The following is a 20,559-nucleotide window of genomic DNA, read 5'->3' on the forward strand; positions in this document are numbered from 1 at the left end:
GGATGGTAAAATTGAGTCATTCACAGAATCACACTGATAACAGTCACAACATCTACTTGGGGGCTCATTGATACCCAGGCACTGCAGAATTTACTCATTATTTCTTTATGACTGTCATCATGCGCACAGAAGTTCAAGAGAAAGGGGTACCTAGGGAAATTTTCTAGGACTTCTTTACATGGTTAGCCCTCCTCTCAACATCATGGCATAATAATTATATTAACAGATCCCTTCTATTTCACAAGTTCAAGCCAGTAAAGCCAAACTGTAAGTGGGAATTTTCAATCTAAAAGATGATTATTTGCCAAGTTGGTGTGGCTCAGTGGTTGAGCACGGACCCAGGAACCAGGAGGTCATGGTTCGATTCCTGGTCAGGGCACATGCCCAGGTTGTGGGCTCCATCCCCAGTAAGGGGTGTGGACGAGACAGCCCAGCGATGATTCTCTTTCATCATTGATGTTTCTATTTCTCTCTCCCTCCCTTCCTCTCTCTGGAATCAATAAAAAATATATTAAAAAATAAAATAAAATAAAAGATGGTGACCTTTCTTGAACACCTTTACAGCAGTAGACTTACTGACATGGATGCTCTCATGAGAGCCTCATTTTCAGGGCTTATCTAATCACTGGCGTCATTACCCAGCTGGAATGACGGCTCCAGTTCACATGCAGGTCCTCTGACTACAGTTCTTCTCATCTTTCCACTTCAGCATAGGCTGGTTGAGCTTTTCCCATAGTTTTTGTGATGCTGCAGGTACTGGAGGAGACAGTCATGGATCTTGACTTCACAGATACTGTAGGGTGGACACAGCCATTGATCTGGGTCACCTTCCCTTCCACTTCGTGTCACTGTGAATGTCACATTTCAGTTGCTGCTGGCCTGATTTGCTTCTCTGATCTTCAATTGTCTGATGGGTACAGTGTGAATCTATTTTAATTTTAATGAGCTTAAGTTCCTTTTGACTCTGAGAAAGAAGTGTGGAAACCTGTGACTTTGGAGGTAGCTGGCAGGGGCCTGTCATGTGATTCTGGAGAAGTTCCTCAATCTTTTGGGGTCACTTTTCTCATCTATATGAAAAAGGTAGCCTAGATCAATGATTTCTTTAACACCCATTTTTAATCATAGGAATTCCCCCCACCCCCCGCAATAAATCTGACATGGACCTCAATGTATCAAACAAACAAAGTCAATTTACTCTGGTTGAAGCAGACCATTGGTCAGGGTGTCCCAGACCATTGTCTTCTTGGCCTCCTGTTCCCCCATAATGGCTCCTGGGATATGGATCCAGCTGAAGTAGATGATTGCTAAATTTCTAGTATTAGTTCCTGTGGGGCTTTTCTTCCTGTTTACCAAATGCCCAATGCTGGGGACTCTGAACTGCTCAATATCGTCAGGAGGACTGAAATTGGAGCTTGATGCCTGGGTTCAAATCCCAACTCTACCGTCTTGTTGTCCATGTCACCTTTGGTAAGTCACTTAATCTCTGTGCATCTGTTTCTCTATCTTTAAAATAAGAGTAATTATAGTACCTGCCTCAAAGGGTTGTTGTGAAGATTAAAATAGTTCATATATAGAATTTAGAATGGAAACTAGTTCTACATGGATGGTAGCTCTTACCTTTTATTTTATTTTTTATCAGCTTGAGAATCTAGCAGGGCCTTATAGGAAATAGAAGCTTAAAAATGATCACAATCAACTAGCTTTTGCAGAATGCCGACCTGTAAGAGCTTTCAGATGTCGTGTGCTCCTTGCCGTCTAAAGTTGCCTTTATGGTGGCTTTCCTGGGTCATTGTTAACATGGAGATCTTGGACCTACCTCACTGTTTGACTAGCCAGCATCTCCAGGGAAGCAGCCTGGAAGTCTGTATTCATGATAAGTGTCCTAGAAGATATTTATGAACAGAGAAGTTTGGGAAATACTACTGTGGTAGCCAACTATTGCATTTTACAACTGAGAAAGCTGATGCCTGGGAGGAGAAATGGCTCCCCCGAGGTCAGAGTTAGTGATGGAACTGGGACTATTCAATGTCTTTTCTCTGTGATGGCTGTTATTTCTGTCCAAGTGCCTGTGGTTGGCTGTAGAGAAGGAGCAGTTTCAAGACAACTTTGCCAAAAGTGGAGTTTGGCTTCAGGCACAAGTTCCCTGCCAGAAGGGTCCTTGCATTTTCTTCATTAGGCAGAATTTTGAGCTACCATGTTTATAATTCACTTTGTACTTCGAGGATAATGATCTCTGGGAACATGCACGCCCTGAATGATCTCAAAGTCTGGGAATAGTTCTCGCTGTCCGGTTTGCACAGAAACAGCCATACGTTTCAAAGTGCAGGTCGGTGCCAAGCCTGGGGAGTGGGCAGAGAGATTAAATGAAAATTCCGAAATGCTGAGTACACTTAGCCAATTTGCATCATGTGAACCACTTTGGAGCCTGAGGACAGAAACCAAATACATGCTTCTGCTCAGAGGCGGCCAGCAGCATCAGTGACTAGTGTTATTATGGCTGCTATCTTTATTCCTACCATCATTCTTCTTCTCACACGTTTAAAGGCAGGTAGCTGGGCTCTGTCTCTTGGAGCAGTCCTGCAGGCTGTAAGAGCTATGATGAATTTGAGACAAGTGAATGCGGTGTGCATGGGGCCCATAACTCAGCCCTCTCAGCTGGAACCACAAACAACTCTTGTTCTCCCACAAGTATTCAGCCTTGTTGTCACTGTGAGACCAGTTTTCCACACCCAGGGAAGGTGGGGAAAGGTGGGTGGGTGGAAGGTAATCAACCAAAGACCTTACATGCATATCTGCATGACCTATGGACACAGACAATAGGATGGTGAAGGCCTGGGGTGGGGACGGGCTGAAGGGAGTCAATGGGGGAAAAGGGGATAGGTAATACTTTCAACAATGAAGATTAAAAAAAAGAATCTGAAAAAATATGAATAAAGTGATCCTGCAAGGGAATGACCCTCCTCAGGAGAAGAGAGGAGGGCGGGAGGGCAGAAGGCTGAGCCAGGGAGAATAGGAGTGGGGAGCTGGGTGATGGGGAAGTGCAGCCCTTTATTCCTGGAGAGTAGGTGGAGTCCTTGAACTTGAAGTGGTTTAGAGATCAAATGATAAGTGTAATTGGAGCCCAGGTCCTTAGGGGAAGTGCCAATTTAAACTCTGAGGGTGGGATGGAACCTTACTTACAGGTGGAAGATAAAATTCAATTGAGTGCCTTAAAAAAGGAACAAAACAATCTGTTTATGTGTCCACTTCTTTCTTTACTCAACTTGTTCTGCTGCTATGGATAACAAATCCAACTCCTCTCTTTACAGAGGAAGATGCTGGAGCCAGGTGGACATGCATAATTTTCTTTTGGAGGCAAAGTCTCTAATCTTATAGGGTCTGAGACTCCTTTTCCAAGGCAGATCGAAGGAGTGTGGGGAGATTCTGGAGGGTAAAATAGGGGCGACTTCATGTGGTCTCCCAGCTAGCCTGTTCTCCAGCCAGAAATTCATTTCAGGCTTTAACAATTTAACTCTTCAGTTGAGTAAGCATGTGAGGTAGCCCAAGTTATAAGAGGAATCAAATACACGACATACAGTTACAGGGTTTTTACTAAACAATCCTGGCCAAGGCAACGTTTTCCCACATCTACAGGGCAGTTACTGCTGCTGTTCCTGTTGATCACATTTAGGCACTAAAAGATTCCAAAATTCTTTCTTAATCCTTAGGTAATATCAAATTATATTCATTTTAATTTCATTGTGCATTAATAAATATTTAGAAATGGATTAAAAATTAGAGATTCCATGGTAGTCCCTTGTTTTTCAGATAAAGACATGGAAATGCACAGTGATTAAGTGGTGTACACAATATCATCCTAACCCTAACTCTAAGCTTAGAGCTGGAATTATAATTTGGTTCTTTTAATTCATCTGTGTAGTCTACTCTTTTTAACTTCATTCAATTCCCAGTGGAGTGTTTTGTCCTCTCTAGCCAGTTTAATTTGTGTTCTGTGTGCTCAGCACTAAGCTGTTTAGTGTGTGTGTGTGTGTGTGTGTGTGTATGTGTAAGCATAAGAAATATAAGAAATGGTCCCAGCTCTCCAATATTTACAACCTAGTTAGAGGTAGGATACTTATGCAGGTAAAACAATAATGAATGGTACAATCCAGCAGTGCTTCCCAGCTTTTACATGCATGAGGGTCACCTGAGCATCTTGTTAAAATGCAGATTCTGATCCAGTGGGCCTGGGGTGGGGCCCGAGATTCTGCATTTCTTACAAACTCTCAGGTGAAGCAAGTGCTGTCAGAAGAGACATACTTTGAATAATAAGGCAAGACAGGAGATAATGAAGGGGTAAATTATGTAGTATAATTACAAAACATGGAGGAGTTGAGAGTAATGAGGAGTAATCAGGGAAAGTTTCATGGGATACGTGGAATTTGAACTCATCTTAATGGTCTGATTTTGAATTGGTGATGGAGTTAGAGGAGTAGAGTGAGGTTAGAGGGAAAGCACAGGGGCAGGGATGAGTGAAATGTGCTAGTGAGGCGGTGAGGAGAGCAGGCTGCCTGGGTCGGGTGTACGGTGTGGTGTGGGCAGCCTCTGAGATGCCCCCATTGATTCTCCATTTCAGTTCTCTATGCCCTTGTGCAATGCCCTCCCTTCTGGGTGGCCTGGGTTGAGTGTCTTGCTTCTGAAGACTAGAATACAACAAAAGTGATGGGATGCCATTTCCAAGATTAGGTTACAGAGATACTGACCTCCATCCTGCTCACACTCTAACGTACCATCACTTTCTCTGCTGGAAGCTAGCTGACATGTGATGAGCTGAGGGGTCCATGTGGCAAAGAACTGATGTGACATCTCTGGTCAACAGCTAGCAGGGATCTGAGGTGTTGTAACAGCCGTGTGAGTGAACTGGAAGTAAATCCGCCCCAAGCCAAACCTTGAGATAACTACAGCCCTGGTAGATACTGAAGCTGAGCCAGAGAACTCAGCTAAGCCACTCCCAGATTCCTGACCCAGAGAAACTGTGAAATAATAATTTTTTTAAGTTGCCAAAGTTGGAGGTGGTTTGTTACACAGCCATAGATAACTAATACTGTTGGAAATAAGTTTGAAGAGAGAAAGAGGTAGTATGATATCTGATTGTGGAGCAGGGAGGGACTTGATGGGAAAGCGTTTGGACATGATATGGAAGCCATGGTAAATTCTAAGTTCTCTCTCTCTCTCTCTCTCTCTCTCTCTCTCTCTCTCTCTCTCACACACACACACACACAGCTTATGAGGATATAATTCAGACATCAAAAAATTCACTTATTTAAATTGTACAACTCATTGGTTTTTAGTATTTTCACAGAATTATGAAACTATTACCACAATCCATTTGGATAATTTCATCATTCCTCTAACAAATGCTGTACTCATCAGCAATCCCATCCCATTTCTTCTCAAACTTGCCACCTCTGGGCAACCACTAATCTATGTTCTATGGATTTTCTTACTCTGGATATTTCAGAATAATATAATATATGGCCTTTTTTTGTGTCTGGCTTCTTTTTACTTAGCAACTGTTTTTAAGGTTTATCTGTGTTGTAGTATTTATCAGTATATTATACATTTTAAAAAATATATATTTTTATTGATTTCAGAAAGGAAGGGAGAGGGAGAGAGAGATAGAAACAGCAAGGATGAGAGATAATCATTGATTGCCTGCCTCAAAAACACCCCCTACTGGGGATAGAGCCCACAATCCAGGCATGTGCCCTTGACCGGAATTGAACACAGGACCCCTCAGTCCACAGGCCAACGCTCTATCCACTAAGCCAAACCACTAGGGCTATTATGAGTTTTAATGCCAAGTCATATTACATTGTGTGGACATACAACATTTTGTTTATCCCGTGATCAGTTTATGGATGTTTAGGTTATTTCTACATTTTGGCTACTACAAATAATGTTCTATGAACATTCATCTATAAGATTTCCTGTGGACTATATTTTCATTTCTCCAGGGCATATGCTTTGAGTAGAATTCCTGGGTTATATAATAATTCTATGTTTACCATTTTGAGAAACTGCCAAACTGTTTTCCAAAGTGACATTATATACTAGTAAGGTATGAAAGTTCCAATTTCTCCACATCCTCACCAACATTTGTTATCATTTGTCTTGTTAATTATACACATTCTAGTGTGTATGAAGTGGTATGTCTTTGTGACATTTGATTTGCATTTTTCTAATGACTGATGAAGTCAAGCATCTTTTAATTTGCATATTTACCATTTTTATATCTTCCTTGGAGGAATATCTATTCAAATCTTTTGTCCAGACAGGCAGAAATTCGACCTTGAGCCCCTTAATTTTACATCATCAATTAAAGCTTTCCATGAAACCCTATCCTCCCATTTGGGCCTCAGGAAATTCTTTTCCTTGCAGCACCCCAACAACTCCACTTCTAGTGATAAAGATCTACCAGTAGTTGTTTATTAAGCATCAATGTGTAGAAAACATGAGTAAGTGTGTTTGTGAGGAAGAAATGGAGAGAGAGAGAGAAAAAGCATGTGCAGGCAGATGCTTTTAATTCTTGTAGAAATATTATTGAGAGTTGTGCAAAACTGAGAGAAGAGATGCTGGAAGACCATGAAGGTGCTTCATGCAACGAACTATAATTTTATGTCATGGCAAGTAGGGAGTCTTCTAGTAATCTGACATCTGTCCATTAGAATTGCTTGTAGATATCGGGAAAATAATTTTCAGGTTAGTAATTAAGAAGAAAGAGCCTTCGTGTATGTCTTGAACTTTCAAACTTTCTTGTTCACCTTGAGTAAGGTTGATTTTTGTCAAGGTCACGCACAGAAGTGTTTCCATGATTGAATCTGATATTGATCTACAGATAGCTATTTAATTTATACAGTGAGGGCTTTTTTCTCATAGGGAGACCATCTAATCATGATTGCTTCTCACATTTTTCCTCAGGGGAAGAATCTACATTTATATTAATGGCTTTAAAGTGGTCACAAGGTAACTGACTGCTGTTTGTAGCTATTTGTCCTTCACGTTAAGTTTCTCAAATACAGTTCTGGGCACAGCGACACTAAAAGACTTTTTTTCCAGATCTAGGCAGCTGCTAAACATTGGACCTGTGAATTCCACCATTACACATGTTCAGGGTGGGCGCTGGTGGGTGATTAAGAAGCTCTACACCTGAAAGAAAGCTTATTGCTTAAGGTAGCTCATAGTTGGTAGCATATCATTCATACAAGCTTTCATACTTGGCTTCTGTGGCTATTTTCTTTTCCACACACTCTATTCTGCCACCTTCCTTCACCATCTCAAATTCATCTTTGGTTTCTGATGAAGTTCTCTATTAAACACAAGAGCATTTGTGTTTAATTGTGCTTTTGTAGAAGTAATAACTTACAGAAAATTAAGCTATTTTGATTTTGAAATCCCAAACTTTAATAAAAAGCCTTTGAAAATATTAGTCATTGCTGCTTAAAAGATCCCTGGGAAGTGAGTCAGTGTTTTATTATTCTCTGTTGGATGTTATTAGCTAGAGACAATCAAAAGCAGCTGAGGCAAGGCTAAGTCATTTATCTAAAACCCAGGTGGAAAAGCCAGAGTTACAATCCAGGTCTTTGTATTCTGACACTTAATCTTTCTCTCTGGATCACTTCCTCTCTGTTCCCCACTGTAATATCACCAGTTGACTTGATATTTGTTTCCATGACTTTCTTGATGGAAACAAGAGGGGGAAAAGGTTTATATTAATTTTCATAAGTTGGATTGATAATTGATTATGGATTGATCACATCATGCTTCTGACTTTTCAATGCTGGGCGTTGCTCACAATCCTGTGCATGTGAGATGGAGTTCACTATTAATACATGGATGTGATGAGGCATTGTCAGGAATGCTTGATTACAAACACAACAGCTAGGCCTGTAATTGGAGGGTAGAGATGGGAAGGAAGCCCAGGATAGACTCATCGACCTGACCATTGCACTGTCCAATCTTAACTGTATCTTTACAGTCTCACACTTTTTTTAAAAAAGTTCTCTTTTTAAAAATTCCTTGATTCTAAGCTGCTATAAATTTTAAGATGCATCATCAATTTAATAACAGCATCAGGGGAAAGTTTCTATATCAAAGGTGTGTGCCTATGGAAAGAGGTATCCCAATTTCAGAAACAGTAATATGGGAAGAATGTATCTTTGAATCAGGGAAGTGAGGTACTTGTTCAAGACATTTCTACCATGTTTTAAATTTTGTAATGGATTCTGCCTCCTCAAGCCTCCTGAGAAAGGAATATGGAAGGAGTCCTATTTACTTAGTCCTTAACTAGCTGGCCTGGCCCATTGGTTGTCTGTTCTGGTGGTCCAACTCAAGGTGTGGTCTTTTCTGGGTATCCATAGCATGTGCCATGCTGGGATTATGTATTTCCTTGCATTAGTAAATACACTTCCACCCAGAACATTCTAAGCTCCATAAAGATAAATAAAAGACAAAGGAAATAACTCTGGATGCTTGACTAAACCCTGAAATACCCATTTACTCGATACATAGTAAGAAGAGCTCATCTGTTTTGCATGTTTCTGTTTGATGTCCTTTCAATGAGATAAATTTTTCCTTCCCTTACTAAATCGTTAAAAATTACAGTAATGCCAAGAGGTGATGTAAGAATCTATGTCATAGGTTAACATAGGCAGTAAACATGTGGTGTTTCTGACCTCTGATTGTCTATTGGGTAGTGTTGTTTTTTTTTAATAGCAGCTGATTTTATTGTGTTCCCATGGTGTCACATTGCTCAACTTCAGTTGCTTACTCTTGGTAGAGATGTTTGGTTTTGTTGCAGCAACTAAAAACAATACCCAAGCCACGTGTTTGGTGAGCACAATAGGATGTGGGGAGAGCTACTCCATGCATCTAAATGTCAGGCACATTGGGCTAAGGAAATATATTGGTCTTTCAGTGTGTTGTTGATTAAAGATGCCATTTTGTGGTCTTCCAAAGCCCTTCAGCTATGGTTTTCATTTGAACTAGGGAATATATAGAACCTTTCCCAAACAGACATACTATATTCCTCTCCAAAGACTTTGGCACATGGTTTTAAAGGGATGTTTTATTTTTAAAAATATATTTTTATTGGCTTCAGAGAGGAAGAAAGAGGGAGAGAAAGATAGAAACATTAATGATGATAGAGAATCATTGATTGGCTGCCTCCTGCATGCCCCACACTGGGGATCAAGCCCACAACCTGGGCATATGCCTTGAGCAGGAATCAAACCATGACCTCCTGGTTCATAGGTCGAAGCTCAACCATTGAGCCACACAAGCTGGACTGTTCTGCATTTTCAATAATCTTTCACACTCCTAGGAAGCACATAAAATATTGTATATTGCTTTTGTAAAGTTGATAGCATTTAACATACTATTCAACACATAGTAGTATCCTAATAATGGCTATTTAAGTTGAATAGAGATTTTTATTCAGATTTTGATTTTATAGTAATGTTCTCATTGAGATTTTCCAACCACTAACATGGAAAAGCATGAGCTTGAAAAATGTTTGAACAGCAATAAGCCAGCATCATTATAGTGTTATGTGTCATTGAGTAGTGTTAAGTTCCTGGGTTTGCATGGAATCAGACTAGGCATATATTACTTAAAAGACAAAATTTCTGCCCCCTATGAAATTATATTTATATCACCATTACATTTAATGAGTATAATCTTTTAGAAGGTCCAAGATTTAGAATCCATTTTGATATTTTTCTGTATAACAGTGTGGAAAGCCATAAAATGATTTTACTGTGCAAATGTAGTAAACATATTAAAGTAATTATTGATGATATACTGTCTATGCATATGTTTTAGAAAAGGCATTCTGAAAAACCCTTAATCAGAACTACTGATTGATGAAAGTAGCATAAAATGAAGAAATACAGCAGAAAGGCGGCCTTGCAACAAAAACTAAGTCTGGTTTGTAGAATATTCAGAAATTTATCATCATTAGATCACATTTATTAATTGGAAATCAGTGTTTTTTTTTCTTTTGTTGCAAGAATGATGCATTTGAGTATTAAATTTATAACATTCCTTTATTTCAATATCACTTGCTTGACTCTGATTAACATTCTTCAGTGTATTCACTATGTTGTAACTCAAATATTTAATCTGTATTTCGATGTTTGAGAACACAAGAGAACTTGATGAGAAAATGGTTGACTCATTCTTTTTAATACCAGTCACTCAGAAAATTGAAGTGTAAAGGAAACTTGATCATCTTCCAGCTCTACCCTTGCCTCTGGGCACAGTCATGCAAAGATTGGTTTTGGAAGGAAAGGTTATCGCTTCCTTCAATTGCTTATGAGATTTAAAGCTTTCAATTTGCCTTCTCAGGATTCTCAGGAAAAGGAAGTGCTTTATCTCCATATCTAAACATGTTTTTCAAGACTGAGAGGTAAGGTTTAAGTGAGAAAGAAAATCTACCTGTCAGGTGTTAACAATCTCTCATTGTGCTTTGGGACATTTCTGTTTTTCCTAATTAGATTTCATGATCTTCCCCACTGTCTCAATCACTTAAGGTAGACAAACTCCTCGGCAGTAACTATATCTTTTTCTCTCCACACTCAATTTTTCCCTTATGTGTTAGACATGATTTTAAGCTTCTGTTTTGTGCTTTTATTCCCAATCCATTGCCTTACTCAGTGAGCTCATCTCTGGAGAGCTCATCAAGGATTAATCAATCTTCCCCACTGAGTCAGGTTTCACCACTTTCCTCTCCTTTTGTGTCCTGTCCAAAGAGTACAAGATAATATTGCTCTAGGAAAGATTTAAAGCTAAATTTCTTGACCACTTCTCCGTGTAGTGTTCCCTTCGAGAATGTAATAAATGCTATAGCTCCTCTCTCCATTACAAAGCACACACAGAATTTTTGACATAACATTTCATGTGCTGCATGGACTCCCTATATTTCCCAACTCTGTCTATAGTTGATTAAGGTAAGCAACACCCACCCCCTCCCTCCACAAAACTAATTCCATATAGACATCTTTTTGCCTGTGGTAGAGCAACAGTAGTCTACATAGCGAAGGGGATGGATTAGTCACTCAAAACAGTTTTTGTTTATGTGTTTGTGATTTTAGTGTTTATTATTTTGGTGAGAACTGGCTCTGAGTACCACATACCCTTCCATAGCAGCATGCTATAGCCAGTATCTTCTCCAGACATCAAAACTTAAAGCTTGCTGGAATTAATGTGATAAATGAGAAGAGTGATATGATGTTAAACTTAGATTAAATATCTTGGTAAAATGATTGACTCATGGCCAAAAATAATACTGGGTCTTGAAATATAAGTATTTACTCACATAATAAAATTAACTGACAGTCTAATTTGGATTTTGAAAAATTCTCATCTGGAGGGTGGTCATTGGACAGTAGGCTCAGTAGAGAGCTCTCTCTCTCTCTCTCTCTCTCTCTCTCTCTGAGAGAACATGGCCTTTGACAAAAGAGCGCTGGTTTAGAGCCAGGAGCTTGGGCATGAAATGATTGCCACTATCTAGCTGACTGCCACCATCAACAAAGGGTGATCAACTTGTGTGGTTTGCCCAGGACTTTCCCCATTTTAGCACCGGGAACTCCCTTCCTCCTCCCCGGTCCTCTTCCCCTGCCATTCTCAGCCACGGCAAACTGGGATGATGGGTCAGCAATTAGATGCATGATCTTGAATCAGACACTGAATTTTCCTGGGCTTCAGTTTTCTCATGTGTAAAACAGACAGGATGGATTAGGTGGGTAAGGATCCTTCCAGGACCAAGAAATGATTTTATCCTCAAGTCATTTTCATTCCTTTTCCTTTCTTCCTTAGATGGCCATGAAAAATCTTGGCAATTACTTTCTCATTTATCTTTGTACTCTGCTTTTCATTTATACCACATCAATTCAGCACAAGGCTTAATTTCTTTCAGTGAGCCAAATATAACTCTCAGGGATTTTGGGCAATCAAGATATAGAATTAAATTAGCATGCTTATAGAAAAGTGGTGAGATCTGTTGTCACTAAAATCTACTGTCAGTGATTTTCAACCTTTTTCATCTCATGGCACACACAAACTAATTACTAAAATTCTGTGGCATACCAAAAAAATACAGTATTATGTTGTTTGCCAACCTGACAAAAATAAGTATAATTTTGATTCATTCACACTGGATGGCTACTCTGAGAAGCAATTGAAATAAGTAGCATACACAGAGCTGAATCATTATACTGAATTTTAAAAATAATATTCTTTCCAACCCCATTGATTATAGACATAATGTGCCAGCTACGGTGGGCACTGTAGTCCGGCCAAGGCACCTCTCCACCATTCACAGTGCAGTGAATGTGTATCCAGGTTCCAAACACGAATCTACATACTTTTAGCACACAATTGGCTCAAAAACGAGAGGCAGCCTGGAGTTTGAGTTCCTGCCAGATTCAGTGAATAATGGCCTGTAGCCGTAAATCTCATCCCTTGAAGCCTTTCTGTCCATAGTTTCTTTTACTGGGCAAACAGTGTGTTTCAAAACAGTGCAGAGATGTTAGGGGTGAAGTCAGCAGCACCACAGAGAAGGGGAGTCATAGGGTGGGAGTCAACAGATAGAAGCACATTTTAATCATATGGTGTGGGAGCTTCTCAGACTATAGATATTATTTGATGTTCTTTTGCTTTATGTTGTTCCTTCCTGGGGGACCCCCCGGGAATAAGGCAGACTTTCTCCAAGGACCAGAACTTGGTGAACTTATCCGGTTCTTGGTGAACTTATCACTAATGCTGATGACCAAAGAATAAGTTACATCCTGAATGGTTAGTGTTTATTGCATTCAGCGTAGACAATAGCTTTACAGATTATGAAGTTGAAATTTCATGAACAATAAAACTCATGTTTATATGTTATGTCTTCTATTTGGTGCTTTCATAATCATGGCAACTCTGTAAATAGGACAGAGAATGAAGTACCTGGAAAGGGGTGTGAGGAGGCAGAAGCAACAAATACATTGTTACTGTGTTAGCATGGGCTGCCCTGTCTAACCCCCGCCTCCTCTTCCTTGTTATGTTACCTTTATGTTTCTAGGATCTCCTTGGTGATGGCAAGCATGGCTGGATGTGAATTGAGGGGGCACAGGATTTTTTGCCCTAAACTTTGCCAAGATCTATCTGGGTGCCCGAGAAGAGAAAATTTGCTCTCTAGAAGGAGGTGGTGTGGTTGGAAATATGTGGGAGTTTGTTAACAACATCTAGTTTCATTCTTGCCAATCATCTCAACCCTGTCTCATAAGCTTTGCTTTTCCGAAGGCAATCTCTGTGCTTCTATCTACGAATTTTATGTTATTGAGCATTAAAGGAACTTGAAAATGGATTGAATTCTGCAAATCATCCATGCTTCTTTTCTGACACCAGCATGATTAAAAAACATGTTTTAAGACATTCTCTTACTTTTGCGTGCACGCGCGCGCACACACACACACACACACACACACACACACACAGACACACACACATGCCCCCCGTCCCCACACAGTTTTGTTAGCCACTAAGATGGTTTCTTCTCTGCGACCCATGTTGTTCTGTCTCTTTCTCATTCTTTGAATGTCTCCCCCACAAATCTTCCTTTTCTTAAGCCGTGGACTTGCTGACCTTCAGCTGGATTCTGACCTCACATCTGTAATGCAGATCACACAGTGGTTTGTAAGTGGGGAAATGAAGTCTGTGGTGTGGAATCCAGTCCCGTGGACTTCCCAGTTTTGCTTGGGGCCTACTGTAGTTACATTCTGCTATTTGATGACAAAGGTAGTGCCCAGAGAAATGAGAAATAAAGCCCTTATTGTACATTGACTAGTGTGCTGGGGCCACGGCAGCCCCAGCAGCTGTTGGTAGTGAACCGGGCAGCTTCAGGAACATGGTCTGTCTTGGAGAGCTGTGTGCTCCCCAGGTTATCCACTCACCACCTCACTTTCTGTGGATGTCTAGGTCATTATTTTAATTCTACACCACTGATACATTCATCATTGGAGATCCCTAAACTTGGAACAGTGCCTTACTCTGTTTAAGGATTCAAGAAGACATCAGTGTAAGGTGTGGTATGATGGAGAATGAACCTGATGTTGACATAGTTAGATCAACCTCATGGGAGGAGTGAAAAATAACAATTCTTTTGCCATGGCCGGGTGGCTCAGTTGTTTGGAGCATCATCCTGTTCACCAAAAGGTTGTGGGTTCAATCCCCATTCGGGGCGAGTGTGGGAGGCAACCAATTGAGGTTTTTCTTTCATATCAATTTTTCCCTCTCTCTCTCTCTCTCCTCCCTCCCTCTCTCTCCCTCCCCTATCAAAACCCAATAAAAAAATCCTCAGGTGAGGATTAAAAAAAAGAAAATCACAGTTCTTTTAGTTTTCCCCATGAAGTCACCAGCTGATGATGGGAATGGCAGGGGCTGGTTCTGTGGCTAGTTTCTGGTGGGAATGCTTTCAGGCAGGCAGAAATTTGGGGAATTAAAGATAATTTCCATGTAATAAGTAAATCCCTCATGGTAATCCCCCACACATATTCCAGGATCCCAAATAAACAGAAAAAGAATTTCTCAAAGTGAAGTTGAAAGGAATTTAATCAGAGCAAGTCCCACAATGGATGAGGAGAAGGAGTTATATAGAATGGCAAGATTCTTTTTTAAAAGGGTCATGAGGAAATAAAAGCATAAGAACAATACTTTGATAGGCTTAAAGATGTTGCATGGCCCTTATAAATCATTCAAAAACATAGACTATATGTTGAAATGATAATATTTTGAACATATTAGTTTAAAATATGTCTTTAAAATTAATTTTACCTTTTTAGAAATGTTTACTACTAGAGAATTTAAAGTAATACATGAGATTCACACTCATGGCTCATATTCTATTTCTATTGGATGGTGGGGATTTAGGCACGACAGAGCTGTGCCTCCTTGGGCAGTCACTTAACTTTCACATCTGTAGGCCCCAGAATGATTAACAAACATGTTTTAAGATATTCTCTTATTTTTGTCCACACACACCTGACCTGCTCTTTTTCTTCATGTTTTTATTTATTTATTTATTTATTTATTTATTTATTTATTTATTTATTTATTTAAAAATCCTTATTGTTGAAAGTATTACATAGGTCCTCCATTTTACCCCATTAACCTCTTCCAGCCCGCTTCTGTCCCCATCTCTAGGCCCTCACCACCCTATTGTCTGTGTTCACGTGTTAGGCATATATGCATACAAGTTCATATGTTGATCTCTTCCCACCCACCTTCCCTTGCCTTCCCTCTGAGGTTCAACAGTCTGCTCTTTGCTTTGAAAATGTTTGCCTAATTTCTAAATGAGATCCTTTCTCTGGTAAATATTTGAGCACTGACGAATTCTGTGTTTTAAACAACTATTTTGTGTGTCTGAATCTGGGTCGCGTAGTCTGCAGCAGTTTAGAAGGTCCTGTGACCTTAGCTAATTAGATAATCTCTAAGCAGCTCATTACTTGTGACAGGTAAATAGAGGAGTGTACCCCAATATCTAGGGAAACCCAAGGGTGGAGAACAGGGGCACAGGTCACAGAATGAGTCAGGGCCTGAGCTAGGATTAGCATTTCTATGACTCACAGTCGCATTCTAACCACCAGACTATTCCTTTGGGAGATACTGAGGTTGATGGCCCTTTTCCTACCAGGGTGCTAAGGATCGCTGAATCAGTGTTTGTCAAGCTGACTATTTAAGCGATAAAAGCTGGGTGAGAGCAGTGAAGTTGGAGGGTGGTAGCCTGGCGTGTTGTGTGATTTTTGTATGAACTACTGCAGTGGATGCATCGCTGGTTTTGTTTGAGAAGGATCGAGTAGGAATGTAAGGAGAATCCACTTGCTATCTCTTTAGTGAAACACGAAGGAAACCCCACTGCACAACTGAAAATGTTACTTCCTACTTTTAACAATATTTTCAAAATGAAAACATTGTGTTTAGAAAAACACTATGACTATGCCTAGTACCACTTTTACAAGGCTGAAACTTTGCACACTTGGGTGGGAGTTAGAAGAATTTGCACAGATTCACTTGTACGCCAAAAGGTATTTGTGTCGGTGTGTTGCCACCTGACCAAGGTAGCCACACCTGTGCTAAAGGCACATTTAAGTGTTTGAAGATCATATTTGACAGGATGTCGCTTTATTCCCATAATACTTTGTACACAACGTTCTTCTTGGCCGTGATCACAGTGCCTTATAGTGATGTGTCAACATCCATGTCTTCAGCTTCTCTTTGAGCTTCTCCAGGGAAGACACTGTGTGTTTTTCCTTGTTTCTTGGGCACTAAAGAGGGCCTGCTACCTAGACAGCCGTTCATGAAGGTCTGACATGCTGAGTAGGTCTTTTAATGTAGGTTCCGGAGGCAGAAAGAGGAGGAACTCATGAGATGCAGGAGTTCCTTCTGCAACAGTAGCAAGCAGGGAATCTAACTTCATAATGTGAAATTGCAAAGCAGCTGCCTATTATTTGAGCCTGAAAAAGGTGGAAAGAAGATGCCTTCAGACATTTTGAAGATACACATTCAGGTGGAATTTAGCCTGAGGTGGACCGCTGAGAACGAAAATGTTATGGGTAAGAAATGGTGCCATTGCGGTTTCAGAGGTTGGTAGCTATTAATGAGAGGAGAGGGGGCTGTGGAAGGTAAAGAGGCTGAGGAGATGGTAGGCGAACAAACTGGAGGGAAATTATTCATCACAGGAAATGGCTAGTGGGTTTTTAAAGCAGTGAGTCTAATATTTAGTTTTAAGGTTTTGTATTGCTTATATGTAATTTTGTACTGTATTGTAATATCTGTCCACAACCCCCCAAAATTTAGTAAAAGTATGTAGCGCAGAATTTGGTCCATGTTGCTTTGGAATGAAGAGATTGGGACAGTGTCTAGCCAGGAGTGGTGGTGTGAAATCTTATAAAGGCAGCCATTGCAGGAAGGAAAACACTATATGGCGCATAGGAACAGGGCATTGCGAAAACATATATAAGAAATATTACATGCTATTGGTACTTTCTTGTTAAATTAAAGGATAAATTCTTGTAATTCTAGAAAAAGAATTACAGCAAATTTTCCCATTTCCCTTGTCTTGGCAATTATAGCAGGTATTTTATGAACACTTGCTCTATGACAAACGCTTTTCTAAGCTTCAGAAGAACTTAATGAATTTACCAACAATCATGGGGTTTCTGAGACACAAAGAAATTAAGTAAGTTGCCCAAATCATGTAACAATACTGATGTGGGAACTATTATACCCCCATTTTACACACCAGGAATCTGAGGCACAAAGAGCTAACTGACTTGTCTAGGTTACACAGTGACTAAGTGGTGGAAATGGGATCTGGATACAGACAGTTTAGCTCAGTAGTCTCCATAAATATTTTCAAAATTTTGAGCGAAAAAACTGTAAGAGTTAGAGGTAATGATGAATGAAAAAGTTACTGCTTCAAATTGCTCAAATTCTCAGCTGGGGAAAGGTTGTGTGTGTATGTACCCGGGAGAAGTAAGGGGAGAAATAAGACATGGTTTATCTCCTCCCTGCCCCAAGTTGCTCTTATTTTCATCAGGGAAAAAGAAACAAAGATGAAAACTTTCCTTGTAGGTTATACCCAACTACTTAAAGAAGCTTGGGGATTTTTAAGGGATCATTCATTATTTAATTTAAAAAATCCAGCTTTTTAACTGGTCTGCTAATTTTTGGGTACCAACAATACAATTAAAAATTTGAGGGCTAGGAACTATAGGGGTGTTCCTGTCTATCATAATGTTTAACCCATCCCCATTTGTGCTCCTCCTAAACTTGATCTCCACACAGGGCTACCGCCCTGCGGACAGGTCAGAGTAGGCAAAAGTTCCACTGGTATCGAAGCTCTTATCCCAAGGGAATGGATGACCTGCTGGAGACTGTGGCTGTTTACATAAAATTCAGAGTCAGGCCCCACTTGAAGAATAGTCATTTGTGATAGAAATGAGGGATGATGCTAGACATTACAAAATTATTATTCAGGTTTCAAAAGTCAGGGTGCTTGAAAGTGCTTCATTATACAGTTACATGTTTGTGTATGGAATATGGTGAGATTTTTTTTTCATTTTTCTTATCTAATCTTGTTTCCAAAGACAGTTAAGCCCCTTTGCATGAAGACATCTATGTTTCATTTTAAATATCCTATACAATAAAGAGGTAATATGCAAATTGACCATCACACCCTCACAAGATGACTGCCTATGACCAGGCTGGCAGGGGTGTTAGTGAGGGATGATCAAACGACTGAACAAGCAGGCTGAGTGGGGCGACCAGGCTGGCAGGGAGGGGGTAGTTGGGGGGCGACCAGGTCAGCAGGGGGGGCAGTTAGGGGCTATCAGGCCAGCAAGGGGGGGGCAGTTAGGGGCCACCAGGCAGGCAGGCAGGTGGGCGATTAGGAGCCAGCAGTCCAGGATTGTGAGAGGGATGTCCCTGGGATCAGGCCTAAACCGGCAGTCGGACATCCCCCAAGGGGTCCCAGATTAGAGAGAGTGCAGGCTAGGCTGAGGGGACCCCCCTGTGCATGAATTTCATGCACCGGGCCTCTAGTAACTTAAAAAAATGATATGTGGATGTGATTCTAGCTTTCTTCACTTTTTTGGGTATTATTGAATTGGGCTTCCATTAGATGTTACAACTAGCAGTGGCTTAGATAAATAGGATTTTATTTGTGTTTCTAACCCTCTCACTCCCCTCCCCCCCACACACACATCTGGGGGAAGATAATCCAGGGGTGCCATAATCCCCTGGACTGACTCTTTACATACCTCTCTCCAAAATTGTAAGATTTTGACCTCTTGTTTGCCAGCTCCCCACAAGTTGGCTGCTGCACCTTCAGATTCACCTACATGTTCTAGGGATATGAAAATGATAGTCTTAAGGGCCAAATGAGAGCCAACTCTCTCAATTAAAAAAAAAAAAGGTTTTCATTGATTTTTAGAGAGAGAGGAAGGGAGAGGGAGAGAGAGATAGAAACATTGATGAGGAAGAAACCTCAACATTGATCGGCTGCCTCCTGTACTCCCCCTGCCTGGGCATTGAATTGGAGACTTCTCAGTGCCTGGGTCGATGTTCAACCATGGAGCAACACCGGCCAGGCCCAAGTCTCTCAATTTTAAAAGACTTATCCAGAGTTCCTCTCAGCATGGCTACTTCTAGCACATGCATATTGTGTCCTAAATAAAATTAGGCTCTTTTAGTAAGTAGGAGGGAGACTGCCCAGTAAAGGAGGAGGAGCCTCTGTAGTAGATAGGCCGCCAACAGTGTTTGTATTCTCACTCTTCCTCCTCAAACATGAAATATTTGTCAAACTATAGAATGTTTATAGTTACAAAAACCTTAGAGATGATACAGACCCACACTGCCTTCTCATTTTACAAATAAGGACACCCAAGACCAGAGGGATTGTTTTCCATTTAGAGTCAGGGAAGAAATGAAAAGCTTAATCCTCACAGTACTTAGAGTGGGTATTACATTTCACACTTTATTGTTTATGCTAGCATATAAATTACTTGAGTGTATTATATTTTTTAAGTTATTATATTTTGTATTAATTTTTTGTATTGTAATTTATTTGATCTATTCTTTGACTTTATTGTATATTGTGTTTATTTGTGTATTAATTTATTGTTTGTTGTATTATATGTATTTTTTATATTTATTGTATATTTTATTTATTACTTAAGTTGATTGCATTTTGTATAAAATATATATACTTTGTTTTTATTACATATTATATTTATTACTTTAATTTATTTTATAATGCTTCATTACATATGTTAGAGTATAAATAACTTGAGTGAAGAATTGCCAAATTTATCTTTTTTATTTAAAATGATTTTTTAAAATTTTATTTTTAAAATATATTTTTATTGATTTCAGAGAGGAAGGGAGAGGGAGAGAGAGATAGAAACATCATAATGAGAGAGAATCATTGATTGGCTGCCTCCTACATGCCTCCCACTGGGGATCAAGCTCACAACCCGGGCATGTGCCTTTGACCGAAACTGAACCTGGGACCCTTCACTCCACAGGCCAACGCTCTATCCACTGAGCCAAACCAGCTAGGGACCAAATTTATCTTTGTATCCCCCTCTGCAAATACTGAAAAATTCACTGGAGAGACTTCTTTAAATACAGCCATGGGGGAAAAGTAGGTTTGTAGTTGTGAGTACACAAACACAGAGTTTGTTCTTGTATTATCATTTATTAATTATTTTCCATATGAACAACTGTAAACCCACTTTTGCCCCACCCTGTATTATTTGAATTTATTATATAATGAATATCATTAACAAAATGTCAGCGGGGAAAAAGAAGAGAATATGCCTAAAAGAAATTAATTTAAAAAGTAGGCCCTAGCAGGTTTTGCTCAGTGGATAGAGCATCAGCCTGTGAACTGAAGTGTCCCAGGTTCAATTCCAGTCAAGGTGCACTTACTTCAGTTGAAAGTTCAATCCCTGGCTTGGTCGGGGCATGTGGAAGGCA

The sequence above is a fragment of the Cnephaeus nilssonii genome (genome assembly GCF_951640355.1).
Source record: "Cnephaeus nilssonii genome assembly, chromosome: 2".
Taxonomy (NCBI): Eukaryota; Metazoa; Chordata; class Mammalia; order Chiroptera; family Vespertilionidae; genus Cnephaeus; species Cnephaeus nilssonii.